This window comes from Ammospiza nelsoni, chromosome 6, assembly GCF_027579445.1.
Source record: "Ammospiza nelsoni isolate bAmmNel1 chromosome 6, bAmmNel1.pri, whole genome shotgun sequence".
In the NCBI taxonomy this organism is placed as follows: domain Eukaryota; kingdom Metazoa; phylum Chordata; class Aves; order Passeriformes; family Passerellidae; genus Ammospiza; species Ammospiza nelsoni.
The window spans coordinates 20,394,684-20,410,368 of NC_080638.1; the positions used below are offsets into that span (position 1 = coordinate 20,394,684).

The following is a 15,685-nucleotide window of genomic DNA, read 5'->3' on the forward strand; positions in this document are numbered from 1 at the left end:
TCTTTCTAAATTTGGGATAAGTTTTTTTTTGTAAGCCTGGATTTCACCTGAGGGTAATGCAAAAAGGAACATAAAAATCCCAACATGAATGACAACTGAAGAGCAGCCATCTGTGTGGGCGTCTCTCTTTCCAAACAAAACTTGGAGTGAAAAGGGTTTTCCAATGAGCCAGCCAAGAAAAGGGAAACTTCATCAAGAATCACAGCGGGATCTGCCTGGAGAGTATGCTGCATGCAAGTACCAGGGCTAAAACCACTCCCCCTGCCACTACCAGCAGTCCTCCCAGATGTCCATCTGTCCACTGTTCCTTATTTTCCCTTTTCAAAACTGTGGTGAAAGCTGCTGGGGAGGACACAACGTGTGGCAAGTAATTACAGAGCAAAGCAGAGCAGAAGCACCTTTGGGGATAAGCAGCAGTTCAGGCAGTCACCAAATGCTGACCCTCCATGAGGGCTGCATGAGGTCTCTGCTTGTGAAACCAAACTGAAGACCCTGGCACAGCTCTGCTGGGAGGGCTGGGTAAGCACCAACTGTGGAATGCCCACAGAACTGCTCACCTGCACCAAAGAGAGGTTTTTAAAACAGCAATCTGGAGTCAGCTTCGTTCTTTGCTGCAGGTAACCCAGAGACTGCTGGGATTCCCACTGCTGCACCCTCCCGTGCACATGTGGGTTCCAGCACTCAGCCACAGACATGGCAGCTCCTCACCTGCCCCAGGACCTGGAGGCTGCCAGCCAAGTTCAGCTCTCAGCCTGCTTAAAACTCAGCACATTTGCAAGGCACAGGGTCAAGCTAGAGCAGATGGAATGCTCAATTACGCTGCTCAGCCTCTATCCAAGCCCTTCCAGAGCAGCTCCTGTTACACCACTGGAGACAGGGTACTGATTCAGACATTAGCAGTTTACATGAATCTTTGGGCCAACCCAGAACAGTGATTTTCAGTGTCTTTGCCAGCAGATTACAACATATGCCCACATACTTCAAGCATAGTTCAATGATATCAGCAAAAATTCACTGATAGAAAAAATATTTTCCTATCAGAGTACACAAAACTCGAGGTGGACATCTCCTCCTTCATGAACTCACCCGTCTGGAACAAAACCTTCCTGAGCATCAGAAAGAAAGCTGACCCAGGGGTGCCCTGAGATTCCTGTTCATTTTCTAGCAAGCCGCTCTAAGAGGAATTTGAGCTGAGTATTGACATGCTTAAGGCCATTTAAAACAGAGACTGGCTTTCCTAACATATCAGTGTTTTTCCAGCCTCAGAGAACAAGAGACAGAGAGGAAAAGAATTGCTTTTGAGGAGAAAGCACTAATAAGATAGGAATTTCCCTGAAATAATTAGCAATGTAAGGAAAAACCACAAAACCCAACCACCCACAAACTTTCCCTAAGGAACAGCTTCAAACCTATGAAGTCTCTACATCCACAGGCCACCAGGTGTATGGCAAGCATGGGGCCTACTTCTGCATAAACACTGGGGCGCACGAGATCATCTGCATCCCAGATGGACAGGGGATTTGCAAATAGGTTTGCAACTAGGAAGTCCCCAGGGAACTAGGGAAAATTGAATAGCTAAAACAATCCTGATCTGCCAGCTAATACAGATGGTTTTTAACAGAAAGATACAACAGGCCTTAGGAAGACATAAGCCCTCTCCCCCATGGAGAGAAGAGTGTCATTTTGGCACTTACTTTTTCCTAGTCTTCTCAGGAATCTTGGCAGGAAATGGTAGAGACTTCCTCCACTGCATAAATTCTTTTATCAGATTAAATTAGATTAATTCCTTCAGGAAGATTACTGCTCTAGGCAGATGATGAGTGCTCATACCTTGATTCTCATGGTGCTTCTACCCCAATGACTGAAATAGCACTTAAAAATTTTGTTTCACCCCCAATCCTTTCACAAAGACCTGCAGGTCTGTTACCTGCAAGAAACATATACCCACGTGTTCCAAATGTAGAATACACCTAAATTCTTAGTATTACTTCCTCTCTTTTTTTTCTGGTTTCCAAACATTCAAAAAAAATTGGAAGTATTTCTCCTTGTTTTCTTAATGTAACCATGACAAAGTTGCTATGCAAATGTCTGTTGGGGAATTGGGGCAGGAAGAAAAAGAAAGATAAAGCAAACTGCTGGAGTTAACCTGCAGCAGGAAACAAATAATTTACAGGCTCACATATGGAATCAACTCTCATTTTTTCAGAGGAGTAAGTACCAAAGGCTTTGCACAGTCATTGACTCTCTGGGCTCATTCTCTGATGTGTGGTGCTTGCAGCACTACCAGCTAATGGTAACAAAGATTACCCTGTAAAAGGAGTGGTGGAAATGTCTGAGGAGATGCAAGACCAAGAAGAAAATAGCCCTTCACCCCTGAAAGGTTGCTGCTCATGTGAGAAACCAGTACAAGACCCAGAGTAGTTAGAAGCAGCTGGTGAAAGCAATGAGGCATGTGAAGACAGTTTGTCCCTGGAGCAGCAGCTGGGGAAGAGAGGAGAGGACAGCTGCAGCACTGCCCCAGGACATCCCATGTGCCACCCTATTCATTTCAGGGTATCTGACAAGGGCACTCAAACATGGGCATGATACATTCCACATCATCGAAAAGCTCAACCCTCTGCGAGCCTGCAGTGGCCCCAAACGGGGCTGCAACAGGACAGTGCAATGCTGTGCAGGGACAGAACTTTTCCCATGGATGCTGTGGATAAGGTGACTTTGCCAATTCACTGCTCAGGGTCAGGTCAAAAGGTTGGCTCATTGACCACCTGCCCCTGAGCAGCACTCCCCATCCACTGCTGGTTAACCTCTGTGGCAGCCATCAAAAGGAAAAGCAAGAGCAACCCAGACTGAGTTATCCATTGCAGCAATACAACACTGCTCTCAACTTGCATTACCCAGCCCCTATGCTCTCACAGCAGTGTCCTGAGCTGTTTTTCAAGTCAGCATTTAGCTTTTTTGCTGGCTAATGTAACATTTCCTCTCCCTTCCCCCAGTCCAAGGATTTGGCAAAATTGCTTCTTTTGCAAATCCCACTGCAAACGCTGAACTTTTACCAGTTAGACAGGGAAAATCTTGACTAAAAATAAACCATGTTTCAGAAAATAGACCTTCCAGTACAATGAAGTAGTGGATAATGCATGCATGCAGATCTGCCAGGAGAACACAGCCTCCAGATTTGCATAAGAATCTCCTCAAGCTCAATAGACAGCTGCAACTCCTGTGACTTATCCCATCTTAACAAAGAACAAGGGAAGGGGGGGGTGTCTGGTGAAAGGAGTGAGGTAAGGTTGAGGATGCTGAGATAAATCAACTTTCCACCTGTGGTGGCAGGAAGAGAAGTGCCACCATCACCACGTGCCTGCATCCCCAGTGAACCAAGCTGGTCATAACCCATTTGGGAGGGAGGGGATGGCATTCCCTGCATGGTCACTACAGAAGGCGAGAGTTTGTTACAGGAAATCCACTGCAATTCAGGCATGAGAAGAGAATGATCTGGGATTTTGCCACCTGAGTCACCAGGAGTCTGGGACACTGACTCAGTGCTGGCTCTCCTGACTCAGACACACCTGCAGCAGCTTGCTAGCAAACAGAGGCACTCCTACCTTTGCTGTTCCCCTTCTTATTGTGGTTTTCCCTCTAAGAAGAGGCCTTTTACAGCAGAAACTTAACTAAGAAAAGGAAAGCATAGGGAGAAGACTGGCCTGGGAAGCACAGGCAGTGCTCAACTAAGCAGCTGTGCTTTTAGATCCAAAGAGGGCACATTTGCTTGCTTGCTGTGATAAACCCCGGGAAATACAGGAGAATTAGGTGGAAACAGCTCCACCCTGACTCCTACTCCTCTACATGTCTGCAGCACCACCCAGACAGTCCTGGATGAACCAGGTTTTCAAGAAAGATATCTTTCCATAATGAATCCATTTCACTTTTTTTATTTTAGGAATCAAGAAAGCATTATGCAGCAAGTTGTGATTATATCCTTATACAATCACATGGGCCATTCAGGCAAGTTAAATGCAAGGCAATGCCATTTTTATGAGATCCACAAGGGACAGATGTTTGCAAAGGAGCTGCTTCTGCTCCTAGGGCAAGCTGAAGGTTTCAGTTCAGCGTGCCAAGCCAACCCTCCTTGCCCATTAACACTCCCACAGCAGGATCATGCACCTGCTTTTCAGACCTCCCCCGAGCAACCACAGATGGCTGAATATTCCACTCCAGTTCCAGTTGCACACACACCTGATCAGCTGTGAACACAATTCCAGATAATACAACAGTAGACTGCAACCCACTCCTATATTTTTCCCTCCTCAAATTAATCCAGAAATTGAAATTGAGATCTGCTTGTAGCATAGCAAGGGGCATCACTGAAAGCATGTTTGGCATCTCAGGGACTTCAACTGACTTAGGCAATGCACTTAGAATGCCAAACAGCTGCAAAGAGCGCAGATTAGATTTTTCATTTGAGCACTGATGCCTTAAAGCAATAACAAACCAAATAACTCAGGCAAAAGGATGCACAGGGCGGCGCAGGGGAGGCACTACTCCACTGCTCCTGAGAGCAATCAGTGGCAGAGCAGAGCAGTAATTATCCAGGGAGGAATAAGCTGCTACAGGCTGTTCTTGCCATCCATTAAGAAAACAACAGCAGATTTGTTCATGGTTGGATACCGAGAGGCACACAGCTCCCTCCCTCCCCGCGGGGGAGCTGCCAGAGGGCGGCTGAGCAGGAGGCGCAGCAGCCCCCCAGCCCGGCCGGGATTCCCCAGCTGGAGCTCCGGGAAGGAAAAGGCAGTGCCTGGGCTAGCAGGGAGCACGGCCTCCCACGGGCTGCTCTGCAGCAATGCTGCTTTCCAGCCCTCTCCTCAGAGGGCTGTCAGCAAGGCTAAATGCAAACCTTATCTTCTGCCTGCGTTTTCACAAAACCTCTGCATGGAAAAATCAACTATTCACTGCAGAGCAGTCTGCACCACAGGATCCATTCCACATCCATCAGGCAAACCCTGCACACATTTCACCCTGGCCATATGCAGCCCCTCTTTCCCCCACCAGGAACGTAACAAACATACCTGCTCAGGGCATCAGCTTCTCCTCTAGCACTGTCAAGGAGCCAGAACACGATTCCCATGGGCATACGGGAACTGGCAAATCCTGTAAGCATTAGAGAGAATAGCAATTAGTGCCATTAATGAGCTGCCTGGTGAAAAGGAAGGATGCCAAAGCAATCTCGCAAGAATCAGGAAGGTGGTAGGTCCCTGCCCTGAACACACTCCTGCCAGCCCTGGCATCATGGCAGAGGTACATGGCATGAGGCTGTCAGGGGACTTCTCCAAAATCACAGAAGGAAGCCAAAGCAAAAGACAAGATGATGAGTCCCAAACCAAGGCTGTTCATCCAGTAAAGCCTCCTCAACAGCCAGGCAATGAAGATAACACCTACATGCAGGGGCAGAAAAGAGGCTGGTAAATGGGATGGAAGGGATCACCTACAGTGCCCCTGCTGTGCTCCCTGAGATGCTGCTGAAGATCTGCTTCACAGCACCTGGGCAATTTCTTCTAGTTTGCAGTGGAGGCAAATCCCACATGACAGAGCCAGGCCACTTCCATTTCTTCATCATCATCGATTCATCATTATAGTTTCATAACAAAAAAGGCTTTATATTTTCCACTGATGGCTGTATAAAGCTTTTGTACCTCAGTCACACAGAAGACATTTAACCAGCACTGAGAAAGAGCTGTGACAAAAGTCATCTCTGCAGGCTACAAAAACACCTCACTTCAGACACGTGAAGTGCCTGCTGCATGCCAAAGAAAAGACAGCAGAAATGTTTTACTGGAAACAATTTTAAGCAGCCACAAGGAGAAGTTTTTCTGATAATACTACTGAAGCAAAGGTCACCACATCTAATGTAATTTTACTTTTTCCATCCTGTTCGTGCAATGGTTCAGGGATAGCAAGGAACATGGTGGCTGAGGGACCATCCTCAGACACACTGTAACACAGAGAGCATCTGGAAGCTGAGGGAGGTAAGGAAATAGAGAGACATCTCTAGTCAAAACACTAAACCAGCAAGAGGAAGGTGCAGAATCAGCCTGACAATGTCTCATGTGCTTCCTGCCAACTGGACCTCATTATGTACTGTGAGAAAACTTACTCATGCAGCATATCAGTTTACCTTGGACTGAGGAGGAGAGACTTGCTTGCTTTCCCCAGTCTCTGCAGGTGATTCAGAAAACTGTCATTGCCAACTGGTATTTAAAGAACTGAGAAAAGTCTAATCCATTTGTGGCTCCCTCTCACTCATTTTCCCCTTTCTCCTTTCCTATTAAGGAAGGGCTGAAGGCATTTCTAAGTATGAAAAAAATGCTGAAGTCCACAAGACCACAGCACAGACCTTGGACTCCAGCCTCAATCACAAATTTCCCATCACCCTGTTGCTCTACATTAACCAAAACATAGGAGTTACTTCTGTTATGTACTTCCAGGAGGGTCTTTTGCTGTTCTTTTGAAGCCAGTAAGTGAACACTATTCAGCAGCTCTACAAGGACAGAAGTAACAGGACAAATCCAACCTGGCCAATAATCTTGGGTGGTAGCTTACATATCAAGGTACGGAAAGAAAGGGAATTCATACCTTAACTTCACATGGCTTAAATCTGAAGGGGGGCTGCCTTACCTTCATAGGACTTCATCTGCACTGGTGCTGACCCATGCCTGCACCAGGGCTCAGCACATGGGGAGTATCAACATGGCAGCCATACAGACAACCTTTTCTCCCTCCCTCCTCCAGTTCCTTTTCCATTTAACAACTTTCTCAACTCGACTCCTACTCTTATACAACGCTGCAGAAACATCACTGACAAAGTTCTAAGTCCTCACTTCCCAATACTGCCGAGCAAGGCAAAAAGAGATGCCTGAAGCTTTTTTAAGTGCTGCTGGATTTAATCAAAGCCATATGAAGATGGCCTGCTTGCCCTCCCAAAGCAACTGCAGCTCTCAGAAAAAGCATGTTGTCCCACAACAGACAAATATACTGGAAACACAGCAGAGTGCCAGGGAATCAGAGAGCTCAGCCTCTCCCTTGGTTCCCAAACTTCCTTCTCCCAGTGCCCAGCAGTCACTTGTCCTAGGGCTGCTCCTCCCCAAGACACCACCAGGCTCCAGGCAGTGCAGAGCACGGATGACACATGACAGCTGAGCTCCTCTGCCGCTTTCCTGCGGCTCCAACTTGTCCACCAAAATATCTATTTCTCAGTGCCACCACCCTAGCAGACCCTCTGTGGCCTTGGCCACGATGACTCCTTGCTTGTTGCAGACTGAGGTAGTGCTGCAGAAACACAATAACCTTTTGTTTCATCTAAAGCAGGACACAAAGATTCACCAGAGTTTATAAAAAGGTTATGAAGCAAGGCAGCAGAGGACTGAGTGATACTGGGTGACTACAAAGATGGGGCATCCACAACTTTTGGGAGCAACCTGTTCCAGTGCCTCACCACCCTCATCACAGAAAACTTCTCCCTTATATTCAATCTAATATTCTCCTTGATACATTCAGCAGGAAGCTTTATTTAAAAGCTCAAAGTCCTCCCAGAGGGAAATCTCCCATGGGTTAAGTAGGAAGCCAAACCCTGGCAGCATGTACACGAAGCCATCAGTCAGCAGTGCCCCACAAAGGACTCTTCCAACACTGTAGCCTCCCAGAAATATTAATGCACTTAGCAAGGTGGTGCACCTTGCCACCCTCTTACATGGAAGGAAACTGGAGTAGAAGCAGGACATGTTCTACCAGGGGCTACACAGCTGCTCTTCAGCAAGCCATGCCCACTCCCACAGGCTTATCAGCTCAGCTGATCCAAAAGTACTCTTTGCTGCCACAACGGGCAGTCCTACCTTTTCTCTCCCCTCGCTTCTACACATCTCTACAATAGAGGTAGCAACCATCATTTGCTTGATTCAACTGGAAGCCATCTCAGAAATAAGAAAATAAAGGGGAAGAATTTCTGGCAGGAGAAGAGCCTGAGATCAGCTAAATCTGATGAAAAGCATGACCTCAGAAAGGCACAGTGGTACATGTGGAAACCAAGATGAGGCTTCAACCTGTCATATATTTGTGTTTGCACAGGGGTAAGTAATGTAAAATCAGTTTAACAGCTCCATTCATTATTGAGCATGCTCTGTCACTCACTGTTGTAAAGACCCATCCAAAACAGCCCAGTGATTTGCCCTCTGAGGTCTCCAAACCAGGCTGATGCACCCAAAAAGCAACACACCACAGATGTGCAAGCCTTGCAGCTTACCAAGGCACCGCAGTAAAATAAAATTCCTCCAAGAGGATTGGGAATTTTTTGGGGGGGAGAGGAGGGGGGTATTTTGTCACAGCTGAAGGGTGTTCTCAAATGGTTTCAAGGAGCAGAGGAGCAAGGACAAGCATATGCAAAGGATCTAGCAAAAGCTCTTAAGCAAAGCAGACAGCAGGAAGCTGAAAATAAATACGCAAAGCCCTTTGCAGCACCAAAGTTCAAATCCATCTGGATAGCTCTAAGGCTGTCACGGCAGCCCACAGAGGGCATTTTCCAATTCCTTGCACAGAAACCCTGGAAAATAACGATGGAAAAGTAGAAGCACAGGCTTGAACTCTAAGCCAGACCTCCATCCCAACACGTGACCAACTTCAACAGCACCAGGAGTGCAGGGGGAGGAGAGCACAGCCCTGCATGGTCCCCACAGGCTGCCTTGTCCCCAGCACCGGGATGCCTGAGCGCCCTCAGCCCCCACCCTGCCTCTCCTCTGGCACAGGTGTGGATGGAGGGGTTACAGCAGCTAGGGTGCAGCTCAGAGGGGCTGCCAGCACCAGCCTTCACATGCCAGCCAGTCACCTCACCTCCAGCACCAACAAGAGGCACAGTCCCCACCTAAAAAGTACATGCTGCAAAGCTGCACTGAGTGGAGGGAGCCAATCCATCAGCTTGCCCAGAGGTCCCACCTGAGCATCCCAGCAGCAGTCTGACAGAGCTCCCCAGCACTAGCTCCTTACAGAGGGGGAGGAGGTAGAGTAATCCTGCCTTGTTTTTCTGAGTTACACAACATTAGTCACACAGGCTTCTGCCCCAGGGCCCCCAGGCAAGCCTTGCCTTCCATGGCTGCTGTGTGCTCCCCCTTATACTACCAGCTCTTGACAGGAACAGACAAGCACAGTTCAAAAACTCACATTCGAGCCTCCTTTACACGCATTTCACAGAAATACCCAGAGCTGCCCCTCCACTTAACACAGTTCTATTTTTCCCCCCACCAGGAAAAGCACCCAGTTACTCAAATTGAATTTCCATGGCATTAAAATCAATTAAGCAGCTACACATCTCCAACTGACCCATTCCCAGTTTTTCTGATAACTGTTACCACACAGACCACATGCACACCCCCAAAATATCCCAAAGCATCCTTAAAAAAATCATGGACTTTGTAATAAAGCTCAAGCTTTCACCTCCGCAGAAATGCATCTTAGTTTAAAAATAAATAAACAAACCACAACGGATCAATTCAGGTCAGTTTTTACCAAGAAGAGCTTCAGAAGTCAGCTGCAGCTTGGTGTAACCACAGAGCTCACGTGAGGCAGGACACAAGAGCCATCACGTCCATCGTGTCACACATCCAACATTCAGGCTGGGGACCTTCCAGCTGTCTGCGTGCCACCTCCCAGCAGCAGGGACCTGGAGCAGAGCATGGCTCCTCAGCCTGCAGGGAAAAGCAGCTCATTGCACTCACCCAGACACCAGTGACCACTGACAACAGATGCAAGCACTGCCCACACCTGTTTCTCAGTAGAGACGAGCTGCCAAAGCAATCAAGCGAGCCAAGCCCTTCACTGCAGCTCCACAGAGCTCTCCTGGCCGTGCCACAGCTCTGCTTTCCCCAGCAGCTCTGCAGCACCAGCAGGAATCGCTCTGCAACACAGCTCTGCAAGCAGATGCCTGCAGCGGAAGCAGCTCTGGTGCACAGCCTCTTTGCTCATTTTACTGCAGTTTCTTGAAATCAAACAAGAACAGCTAAATTCATTCTCTCTCAGCTCTGGCAGGGTACTGGCTAACCCAATCTTTTCATTTCAGTCTGCCATTTCCAGCAGTAGAAACACTGTTTGAGCCACAAACTAAAGCCCAGGGATGCATTTCCCAGGGGTAAATGCCCCTCCTGGCCAGCCTCTCTGGGCATGGACTCTCTGTCCATTCAGCTGTCCCCACGCCAGATCCAGCACCCTGCTGTAGGTGATGTGCAGTCTCCCAAGTACTGATCTGCTTGGATGTGCCACAGGATGAGGTCAGTGGAAATTCAGCTGGCATCCGTGCCCAAGGCAGGAAAGCAGTAAGGGAAGAGATCCCTGTAAAATCCAGACAAAAACATTGAAAAACTGTTTCCTTGGACACACAGGAGGCTGATAACAGCCCCCTGCCCCTTCTCCCTCCTGTTCGCTCCAGTCTGCTGGAAGGAAAAGCTCTGGCTGCCATGAAGCCTCTGCCAGCCATCTGACTGAGTGCTGGGACACAAGAGGGTGAGATGACAACAATTTCCATCCAGACTTTCAGATGTTAAAATCATGGCGAGGGCAAGGCTGCAGGAAAGAAAACTCCCTGAGTTCTCACAAGTTTATAGAAGGCTAGAACAACTGAAGGGATTTATAGACCAGCCTGAAAGCACACACACTTGCTGAGTCTGCCCCTTGTATTGACACACGTATGGTGCAATTTTTTCCACAGAAACTGGATTATAGCACCCTGCTTTAGGGGGTGACTAATCACATCAACGGGAAACAAGTTCAGCCCCTTCAGTGGTTAAGATCTTGTGAAGCTTATTGGTTTTCTCAGCTATATGTTACATATGCCCCCTTCCCACTCCCAATTCAACTTCAAGTTCCACATGTGGCACCCCGTGGCATCTTTCTCTCACAGCATAGGAAGCCCTGAGCAAACCCCAGCCAGATCTGGTTGGTCTGATACACAGAGGTATCAGAGCACAGCCATCAGGTGACCCCTGCAGAGACTGCTGGGGGATTTACACCATAAGCTCAGGGCAGGCAGAAGGACAATGCATCAGGCTCTGCTCAGCCTCCAGACATTTGGAGCATCTCTGGGAGGTCAAGTGATGATTCCACCAGCCCTTTGTCCAAGGGAGCCAAGTGGTGGGTGTCTGTCTACCATAGCTACTGTCAACCTGGTCAGCTCTGCAGCAAACCTGATGGCAATGCAGCTGTGGCTCAAAAATATGTTGGTAAATAAAAAAATCCAGTGCCAGGCCACCTAGACTGGCAGCACCAAGGTGGCTCAACTCTAGGCCACAAGAGCCACCAAACAAATTAATGCCTCGCAGGTCAGATACAGGTTTCCCAGTGAAACTTATACAGCAAGTCAAGGAGCAAAGCAAATAGAGAGGTTTTGAACTAATTTCAGTTTATCTGGTTAGCAGCAGCAACAGCACAGGTAACACTTCTGACCCACTTTGTTACCACCAGAGGAACGAGCACATTACATCCTTCCTGATAAATCCCCCCAGTCGTATATCAACACTCTCATGATCACTTTTGACTCATGGAAATGAAAGGGGAGGGAGGAGAGATACTGTAAGTACAAGGCACCACAGTTTTTCAAGAAACTGAATTTCTAAATATGCAGGTCATTTTCCTACCTGCTCCTTCATCTACTCTATTGAAATGTTTGACAGGACACATAATTCACTATCAGTGCTACCTTGCTCCACTCAAGCCCATCAGATGTCAGAGCTTTAAAAGAAGGAAAGGAGACACTCAAAAAATTTAACTTGGGGTGAGAAAACCACACTACTAAGCTAAAACTTTTGCAGTCAGCTATGATTCAAACAGAAGATTTTTTTAAAGAGCAACTGCAGTAGCTGTGACTGATACTGTATCCCCCAACATCCTGCCACGGCTGTGGTGAGCGGTAGATATGGCTCTCACACGCATGCCCCTCACTGATTAATGACAGCACGGTAGGCTAGGGGAGGCAGGAGATTTAAAAACTCAGGACAATCTGCTTTTGATCCTGATTTCTGGAGAGTGAATTGGCCCACAGCATGTGCATGAAGGCAGGCATGTCTGCACAGCTGCTGCAAAGAAAAGTAAGAGATGCAGGAGCAGGCTGCAGAGTTAGGCTGCTGTCCCTGCTGCTGCTGGGTCACCAGCAAAGCACATACCTCACTGTGCTCCACCAGCCACTGTCCCCACACCTCCTGCAGCAAGAGGCACCAGCAAGCTGCTGAACACACCAACAAGCAAGCATTTTGAGCAAGATGGCTTCAATTCTGCTGTTAGGACTCCAGCAGGGGCTCAAGTCCTACCTAAGGAGATCAGATACCCACTGATGGACACTCAGGCAAAGCTGGAGTGATGGGCACATAAAAGGGGCTGAGCATCCCCAGCACCTGCTTCTTCTTCACTGAACTTTTTTTCCCCACCTTGGACTAATGACAAGGAAAATCCTTCACTAAGCTCCAAAAGATGAAGCAAGTAATTTGTTTGCTTGAACTTTGGGGCACCACAGCACTGGGGCTCACTGGCACTCTGAGCTCTCACCCTGTCAGACACAAGTGCTCAGCTGCTGCCTGCAGCAGGGAACTCCTCTGCAGGAAGCTGAATGGTGCTGGCTCCTGCGTTTGATTTCCAGGATCCAAGCCACAAGGAGAGCTAAAAACGTCCCAATTAACCATTTCTTTTCAACACAAGACTTGATGATGTGCCACAAGGGTATTATACAACTGCAAACAAGAAGAGGTGATCTGCAAATCAAACTAAGAAAAGTAAAAATCAGAAAAAAATTACTTCAAAAAGAAATCAAAGCAAGCTAGCCAGGACTGTAAGCTCTGAATTCAAGCATGGACCTCATGGCCAAAAATGTAGAGAAGCTCGTGCTACTTGCAATTGTGGTGGCTGGCTCTGAGATGCTTGCAAGCTTTCTGGTGTAACACACAAAGGGTATATAATTTCTGTTCTGCACCGATTACACACAGAGAGCTCGTTCTGGCCAAAGCCCATACAAGCTGTCTCCTGGATCAGCTGGCTGGTTAGCACGGTGCCATCCTGCATGTCAGGAGTTAAGCAGGAAACTTTTATTCCCTGTAAAACCCATTGCAAAGAGACAGCTACACTCTAGAACCAAGGATTTCCTCACATGAAGATTTAGCAGCAGATTTTTTTATCACTGCCCAGTTTTTGCAGCGACATGTAGACTTTAAACACGGTCTGTGGGTAATACTGGAGTACATTAGTCACAGCAGTGCACACGGGAGAACCAGCAAATCCTCTCCATTTGAGCCCGAGCCTTAGCTTTACCGTGGAATTACATTTATCTCTCTGGCACTAGGCTCTCATTAATGGAATTACCAGGCAGGCTGCTTCAGACTTAACACTTGAGAGAGGCGGGCTGGGATGGCGCCGCTCCAGCCTCAGCCCGCAAAGCCGGCACTGTTTCTCCATCCTCCAGCGAGCTGCCGCCCCAACGAGCCCGACCCCGTGACGAGAGGCAGGGAAACAAAAGGAACAGCCCCGAACTGTCCAGGGCAATCAATATCTTTCTAGGAACATCCAGGCTTCCCGCCAGCTTTCTTGCAACCCCGATTTAGCTCTTCTGCAGTGCAGGGGGGGATGGCACGCGCAGGAGCAGCCCGGCGGGATGCGGAGCCGCCTGGCACTAAGGGACACTTAGGGACAATCTACACCAGGCCCTCTACAAGTAACTTCAGCTGAGGTGTCAAAGCAAACCCACAGCTACAGAGAGCACCCACCCACCCAGACAATCAGAGCAAGCTCTCCAGTCTGAATACTTGCTTCAGAAATACCCACTGCTGCTTCAAACAGGGAGGTGTATGGTGGCAAAGCAGCCGAGACTGCTACCCTCAGCACACCAGAGTACCTTGCACATTCTAGAAATCTGCCTTCCACCACACAGCAGCTCTTGCAGGGCCATGCTGAGCTACCTGCAGCGTAGCATGAGCCTGCCCCTTAAAGAACCCCTGCACTACCCAGTAAAATGGCCAGCTGGGATGTCCCAGGCTGCCGAGAGCTGAAGGAGATACAGCAACCTCCCACAAAGCTGCACTGATAGCTCTGCAACTTCAGCATCTCTGGGGGCTGTTCTTCACACAGAGCAGCTGTAGGCTCCTCTAGGTGGTACATTCCCAGTCACCTGCAAGGCAACTTCTATCATCTCAGCATGGATGGAGCACAAGGACAAAACAGATCCACCAAAACCTGAACAATACTGCCCAGCATTGTTCAGGAGCACACCTCTGCCAAAGCAAGTGGAATACAGAAGGGGGAAAGCAAGCACAAAGTTTATTTATTTGCAGAGCACAGACATATCCTCAACAGCTTGAGCTGTGGGAGCTGAATACTCTCCCCTGTAATTAAAATGAAGGAGAGGAAAGCACAGGAATTACTCCAGCATGATTGTGAAGGACTGACAAGCTTTGAGTTTCAAAGTCCACCTTAACACACATTCTTTGCAGCGATTTTAGTTCTAAAGAAAAGGAGAAAAGAGGTTTTGCTGTGGGAAAAGCTGCTGTACAACCCCGTTATTAAACCAAACAAGGCACAAATGAGGGAGGCTGTGGCTGGGTTGATGAAGCAAGGCTCAAGACAAGCCTCTTTTCCCCCTGCCCCTGCATTTGCTCTGCCAGGAGCTCCCAGCAACATGATTCAGAAGCAGACTGCCCCGTGACAGGAAAAACACATATAACACCCAGGCAGTGAAACCTCACATCTGAGAGCATCTATGCAAAACACAGCCTGAAACACATTTTCCAGCTCCACAGAGCCAGCCTGATACTTAGCAAAGGCAAGCTGCTGAAATGCTGTAGTGTGCATTGAAGGTAAGATTCCTCAGCAGGAGAGACTCTTGAGCATCTCCTGGTTTACTCCATATCAGAAAAAAGGGGAAAAAAAAAAAAAGAGATGCCTAGGGTAAGATTGTGGGGTTCTGCAGCTCAGGGCGATGTAAAAGAGACAGGAGGACACAAGAAAAAAAAAATTACACAAGTGCAGTGCTCTCCAGTGTGGCACCCAGGGGAATAGCTACAAAAACTACTTTCTTTTCAAAAAAACCAATAAGGGTAAGGAGCCATCAAAATTATGAGTCAAGCTCCAAGATAAGAAATCATATTGCTGGATGGGTGCGGCTGCTTGCTTGTTTGGTTGCTGTTGGGTTTTTTCTTAAAGATAAACATGTCTTTCAGAACATGTTTGTTGGCCAATCTTCTCTCTGACAAAAAAAAAAAAAAAAACCTCCACAGAAGGAAGCTCACAACCGTGAAAACGATAAATGAGAGACAGGAGAGTTTCAGAAGAGTTCTGAGGTCATGCTTCACTGGCTCTTTAAAGTAAGATGCAACACATCAAAAAGAACAAAAGAGGAGCAAATTTAAAATTCCAAATATTTCAATAAAATATCATTCAGAGAACCTATTAAGCAAACTCTGCAAGAAGCAGACCCCATTCACAGAGCCCAAAACCTGTCAAGTAAAATAAATAAAAAATGTTTTGCACCTATTTCATTTGCAAAGCTGTTGATATATAGGAATGTTTAATCAGAAATTCATAGTCTGGAGGAGGATAGCTCAGCAAATTCATCCAGAAAAAGTAACTTGTATCTCACAGGCAGAACTAAGGCAAATCCCACAAGAAGGGTATAAAA

General features: G+C 47.6%; 1 protein-coding gene across 1 annotated transcript in view; it reads right to left on the minus strand.

Annotated features, from left to right (window-relative positions):
• The window catches only part of LOC132074547 (USP6 N-terminal-like protein), a 75,764-nt gene that overhangs the window by 58,542 nt on the left and 1,537 nt on the right, over nucleotides 1-15,685 (minus strand). Inside the window, exon 2 of the mRNA XM_059474414.1 lies at nucleotides 5,064-5,145. The gene's annotated coding sequence lies outside the window, so the exon portion shown is untranslated. The remainder of the gene's footprint in view (nucleotides 1-5,063; nucleotides 5,146-15,685) is intronic.